Raw genomic sequence first — 7608 nt, forward strand, 5'->3', positions numbered from 1 at the left:
TATCTATATATATATATATATATATTATATATATATATATAATGTGTGTGTGTGTGTGCGCGCGCGTGCGTGCCTGCGTGCGTGCGTGTGTGTGTGCATATACATATACATATATACATATACATATATATATATATATATATATATATATATATATATATATATATATATAAAATACAGAGAGAGAGAGAGAGAGAGAGGAGAGAGAGAGAGAGAGAGAGAGAGAGAGAGAGAGTATGTAGACGACTTAGACATGTCCTTCGAACAACCCCTGGGAGGAGAATAAATAGCATTTTCAGATGGGCTTTTGCGGGCGTCAGAAGGGTTGGAAGAGTTCTCACCCAGACTTTCCTGGATGAAAACTATGAAAAGACTGGGAATGAATGGAAATTTGTAGAAGATAAAACGCTTGAAATCCATGAGTGACAGAGTTTCACAAAGGTTCACTGCATCATGTGGAGTTAGAGGCGATGGTGAAGGCAACGAGCACATACACACACACACCACCAACAACAATATTACACACACACACACACACACATATATATATATATATATATATATATATATATATATATATATATATATATATATATATATTCCCTTCGAAGGGGAGGCCAGAACGAATGAGCCCTCCGCTTCTCAAACTCTTCAACTAACGTTGATGCCCACGAATACATATAGGTCGACTGGTAGAGACAGTCATGATCTCACACTGGAGGTACAGAACACTAGCCTAATGCTCTACCATCAAAATGGCTTCTTATTCCTTCTGGGGTTGACCAGAATTACGTTCGCGGTTCTCAGCGCTTTTTCTGCTTGTTGAAACCATCACAGTTCAGGAACTACCAAGTACATAATTCATTGCTTAGGTCTCCATGGTTTCAATGCATTTTTAAAAGAGCGTGGCCACTCGACTGTCCTCATAATGGAGTCACACCTAAACTTTGGATCTCTGGCAGTCGAAAATGCTCTCTCTCTCTCTCTCTCTCTCTCTCTCTCTCTCTCTCTCTCTCTCTCTCTCTCTCTCTCTGTCACTGGTGTGTGTGTGTGTGTGTGTGTGATGTGTGTGTGTGTAAAATATCTATGTAAATTAATTGACTTAAAAAACGTAGTCAACAAGAAAAATGCAGATAAAAAAAATAATAATAATAATCCACCGAGAGGGTCACATTAGCAGAGGAAGCAGGGAGGACTTCGCAGCTTGCAACCGTAGCATCAACGACCCCCTTCCCCAGCCCCACGTCGGCTCAATTGCCAATTTAGCCCTGGAATATCACGTCCATATTCGAATAATACAGGACGGCCTTACATCCAATATTCAATTCTCTGGAGGGTCAGAGTATGCTTCAACACTACGGCCGTCAGTCTCGGGTGGCCAACATATCATTTCTCAGCATGGATTTTTCGTGCAGTTCTGGAATCATCCCAGGTTTGTGCTCTATTACATAAAGAGGTAATAAACTGTGTTCAAGTTACCTGATAATTATGATAATAATCTTTTGGTTGATGAGCGTGAGTCGCATGTTAGTGTATCAGCCACGATTCATCTCCATTTTCAATCATTTGAGTTATACTTCCATGTTTTTATCTAACGTAGTTTGTTTATCAAGCTATGTCCATGTGAAGTGAAGTAATATTTTAGTGTCTCACATGTACCTTTGTTATACATTATCTGCAGTATGGTTATTTCATAGGTACTTCAGAGCAGCACAGTCGTTAAATAAAAAATTCTGCTATCATTAACCTTTGGTTTGACCCAGTCACAGAAAATCCTGACATATGTAGCCATGGACACTTAATGGCCATTCTATTAACAGACAAGATATCTACTCTTTGATACATCAACGGTCGACGGCACTCCATATATGTATGTGTATGTTCATTCTATCAGTAAATGTTCAATTACAAAGTCATGCCTTATAAAAACAGTATAATCAATATATTACTTATCGTCCATGTTCCGTGTGAAGGATATTGTTCCTAGTTTTACTAGACGAGCTGCGAGTTAACAAAGAACTGAGCAATAATGAGTTATGTTCCTAAATTATTATGCCAACTACAAAAGGTATTTTCTTCTTAATGTAACGTGGGACGACACCGTTAAACAGGAACCACAGAGATTTCGCGAGGTATGTGTTAAATCAATCATGTATAGTGGAACTAAAGAACGCAGAAAAGCTTAACTCTATAATAGTCTATATATAAATATATTATTAATATATAATATAATATTAATATATATATTTATAATAAATAATTAATAATATAATATATATAAATATAATAATTTTATATATTTATAATAAATATAATTTAATATATTAATATATTTTTATATAATTTATAATATTTATATATACATATATATATATATATATATATATATATATATATATATGATATATATATATTAGATAGATAGATAGATAGGGTCTCCAGTCAGCAACATCACAGTATTTCAGAGGTTTTCAATATAATACATCTCAATAGAATATCACTGTTTATTTAAGAAACGTTTCGCACTCAAAAAACACGGGGCATCATCAGTCTGTGAAAATAAAAACAATTACATAGTAAAAGGAATTCACAATAAATACTAAAAATTACAAATACTGTAAAAGTTAAAAGTTAAAAGATTTAAAAACAATGCAAAAGAACCAAGAGAGAGAGAGAGAACTGAGACACCAACCATCCATGGTAAGAGACAGAAAAGGAATAGCAAAATTTGACGTCCCAAACAAGACGACAGCTATGCAAGATACAAAGGTGAAGCGGTAGAGTTGCTGTTCAATGAAGGAACCAGGTAGCTAAGTGATCTGGGTCCCTATATATATGTATATATATATATATATATATATATATATATATATATATATATATATATATATATATATATATATATATATACAGAGAGAGAGAGAGAGAGAGAGAGAAGGACGAGAGAGAGAGGGGGGAGAGAGGACCGAGAGAGAGAGGAGAGAGAGACGAGAGGGAGGGAGGAGAGAGGGAGGGATGGAGGGCGAGAGAGAGAGAGAGAGAGAGAGGAGAGAGAAATAATGTTAAAATCAGCTGAATTCTGAGATAAGGGAAAAAAACTGCTACATCCAGATGACAACTAACACTTCTTCCTTTTATGAAGTAAAATTATTCGCTGTATGAGTTATTTCTAAACTAAAATTTCCGTTTCTCTCACTACACTATCAAAAATGTCTCATAACTGGAAGGGGAAATGAATCTCAGGAAGGACAATTAAAAGATCCATTCTTGCATTAATTTTCTAAACAGTAATGACAAAAGAACAGAAAAATACACTTTTCCTGTCTCAGACAGGATTCACATCAAAAACAACTTCCAATTGCTAAAGGAAAATTTCCTCACAATGGAAAGAAATCACACTGAAATTAAATGTTCACAATTCAGAAATAGGTATGTCGAATTAAACTGAGCTGCAGCGAAATAAATCCGCTTCAAAATTTTATCAACATCAAACAAAGGGGGAAATTTTTAAAAAGAAATATTTCATTTGTTAAAGAGAGTTGCAATAAATCAAACATAAAATGAGCATCATAATTCAAGATTTTTGTTTGAAGTTATTTTTCAAAACGTGAGATTCCCATAAGCAAACACTCATCATGTTTTAATAGATCATAATAAGAGAAAGAAGATTCTGGAGTAAATGTTCACCCGGTATTAAAAATAAAAGAAATCATCATTATGAAATTATGTTTCACCTTCAAAAAAGTAAATTAATATACACATTGTGTTCTCAAATCCTTATTTTCTAGTCGAGATGAGGTTAATATCAAAACCTAAACTCCTTTGATAAAATACGTTACTGTAAATGTATGTTTTAAAGACATTTGCATAACAATTTTAGCAAAATAAGAATAATTTTTACTGAAGACATTTCTGCAGAGTTGGATATTCAGGTTAATTGAATTTTCATTTCCTGACGATTTGATCACAAAACCAAACGATATTCTGGAATCTGTTGATTTTCTAGAAATGCATAAAAATAATATAATAAATAGTACCGGGATAAATACACGATAAAATTTAACAAAAATATGCCCCGTTTCCTTGACAATGTAATTTTCATGAAATGTCTAAGTGAAGAGAAATTGCTTTCACTTCTAAAGCAAGTTACATGAAAACGAAACTTTCTAGGGAGTGATTCTTTCTAGAAGCAACCTCTCATATAAAATTTGGTTTTGAAGCATAAAACATTCTATAGCAAAAACTTTCCGTTTAAATTTTCCTGACCGATAAAATAGCAATTATACATCCAAAGGTACGCCCACAGCAAAATCTAAAATTCCATACAGGAATCACAGTACAATAAACTAGGTTATTGCTGAAGTTTAATTTCCCTCATCTTCTAGGAGAGCTGAAACCACGATGAAAGGGTTCCCCGGTAAATCAAATTTCCTTGTTATTCAGAACTCGTTCCCTTATGAAATTAACATCTGAAGTTAAATTATCCCGCTCGCGGAAATGGGAACTATAATTATGATGAACTTTGGGAAGTACAATTTCCCTTTGCTTCACAAAGAAACAATGACAGGAACCTACACAATATAAAATTTCTATCTTTCGGCAAATGAGTATCAAAAGAGACCTCTTCCAAAATAACTCTTTCAAAAGAGACAGCTCCCAAATTAACTCTTTGAAGTAAAAGTTGAATTTTCTCAAAACGGGAAATTTTATTACAAGAATCAGTGATATAAAACGTACTTGTTGCGCAAAAGGCTTATACAAAGAGGGTTACTAGTAAAGATAAATTCCTTGAACAATTTAAACAGATATAAAAAACTTTTTGGTGAAAATAATTCCTAAGGAAAAATAGAAAATCAAAGAAACAAAACTTAGTGAAGGGGCGGCTTCAGTCATGAAAATGGAAAATACAACATCATGAAAATAACTCTCATACGGTTCAAACCTATCTACTTATAATGGGAAAATAAACGTTATGAAACTTTTTGAAGATTAGTTTCAGTAATAAAAGTTAAAAATTAATAACAGAAACTTCTTGAAATAAAAGATTTGTATAAATATACTAGACAATTATTGAAAAGCCTGGAGTAAATATTTCGTATTTGAAAATACAGACAACAACAATCATAACCATAAGAAGTATAAAAGCTGCATAAATACGATCCATTAATTTACAAAACATCGCTCTCTTCCAAAAAGAACCTTAATAAAGGAACAATGACTTTATAAAAATATAAACTCAAAATACTAATGATACACGTAAAGTTTATCCTATAAAATATGATGAACAACGATTTTCTTTAGTGGCGTGCCCGTACTTTACAATTACTAGCAAGCATTGTTTCAATTTCAAAGACTGAAATGAAGCAAGAAAAACTACTTCAAAGGAAGTAACTGTAATCTATGTGCTGAATATATACCAGAGACCACACCGAATATGTTTGGTCAGCTTGCTACCTCTAAATTAGATATAATCTTAGTAATATCATTAACACCCCTTCCTCTCATATTCTAAGTAAATTCAAATATAATATGATCTTGAGAGATACAGGCATGCTTAAAAACTGACTTCTCACTACGTAAACAAGCAGCTAGAGTAAAGGATTGGTACTGTATCGTATCTCGGAGGGCTAAAATGTTTATTCGAAATTTAGTCTTGCCTATTAGTATAATTCTTAATTGTACAAAATACAAAACGTGAACTATGGAAGTTCTTGAGTGTTGAGGAAATTGCAGTTCTGGTTCAAACTGATTACAGTACAACAGGATTTTACAGACACTCAAAAACAGTCAACCATGCAAAGGTATGCAGTCTCACGGAACAAAAATTCGAAGCTTTTACATGCAACTTTTATGAAGAATACCGAAACTTTCAAATCTCTGTATCACATCTAAATCATAATCCGAATAACACTAAAGGAAAGGTGTCCAAACAGTAACTTTAAAAGTCTTCCTTCCGGTGGAGCTGGTCCTCGATAGACTAGGTCAGAGATGTTCCCTAATTTTCGGATGATTTACAATCCAAAATTCGCCTACACAGGCCAAGACACCTGCCACCCACCAAGGTCCCTTTCAATATCTAACCTACGGTCGATAGTGTCCCATCTGTCAGGTAGTTATTTCTATGTCTTGTGCGTGATAAAGGTAATAGGTTGATATATACTAAACATCCGATGAGGCGGGGTGGATAATAAGGTAGGGGTCAAAGACGGAGCTGAGGCAAAAAGTAAAAGGCCTACAGGGAAAAACACGAAAAAATTATAGGAAAATAGAATTTAAAATAATATGAACTCTACGTAAGAACTTCAAGATTGATAAAGGGGAATATGGTGATACAGTCAAGCTAAAACGTTTACACGAAAATAGAGAGAGAGAGAGAGAGAGAGAGAGAGAGAGATTTCACTATCAGAACCATCGTCCTGGGTCCCTTTTGCCCTTTTACGACTTGCCTGTCAGAGAGCGAAGTTTTTTACGGCCCTGACCAGGAGAAAGAAGGGTGACATCCCCACCCCCGCCAGTATCAAGGCTTCACCAGTCACCTACAACTTACTTGTAAGTCATCACATCTTGGATGACAAATCACAAAGAGACGCGACATAGCACCAGCAGCATATAAAATATATATAAAAAGATTTCTACTCAAGTGCCCATATATATATATATATATATATAATATATATATATTATATATATATATAAAAATAATTATATAAATATATATAAATATATATATAACATATATATATAATATATATATTATATATATATATTATATATATGCATATGTATGTACGTATGTATATGTGTATGTGATCATGAATGTCGAAGTATGTACAGAACAATATAATACGCAAGGATGTACTCATAAAAATTCTGATACAATTAATATGTTGTCAACTCCAGTTAAACAAACACTTATACATATACATAATTCCTGTGATCATAATAGACGAAAAAATACAGTAATGTCTGAATACAAAAATAAATAATCCGTAATAGATACCATGCTGTTCTCCTGGTGGGTAATCTTTTTTGACACCATTTATGCATTTAACATAATCGTCATAAGAGAAATCACTTACCTTCTGAATTTGATAAGGCTCTCATTAATCATTAATTAGCAGAGAAAGAATGACGTACCTGAAAAAAGGAAAAAAAAACTCCAATTAAAACATTTCTTATTAAATCCATCCAAATTAGTTATTCCAACATTAAATTGTGGTAATTTCAAAAGGATATATAACTTAAAACATTTAATGCCTTTAATATTTTGTTTTTTATAGCAGACTGCAAACTTTATTACTGGTCCTTCTAACTTTAATTACAATGGTAAATTATCACTTGTACATTTTAAAAAATGCATTAAACAAGCTCACCTTCGGATTAAAATAATCACAAATTTTGTCACCATTATTCAACTCTGAGGAGAAAACCTCCAATACTTCTGACACAACTATTTATAAGATTATCAGCCTGGTATGAATATACCATCAGAAAAGTCCAGTGGGTAAAGTTTTGAAATCACTAAATTTTTTATTATCATAAATGGCATTATCAGGAGGAATAATGTAAACACCTGCAAAAATGAATTCTCTTAACATCCTTCATGGC

Source organism: Macrobrachium nipponense, chromosome 20 (assembly GCF_015104395.2).
Source record: "Macrobrachium nipponense isolate FS-2020 chromosome 20, ASM1510439v2, whole genome shotgun sequence".
Taxonomy (NCBI): domain Eukaryota; kingdom Metazoa; phylum Arthropoda; class Malacostraca; order Decapoda; family Palaemonidae; genus Macrobrachium; species Macrobrachium nipponense.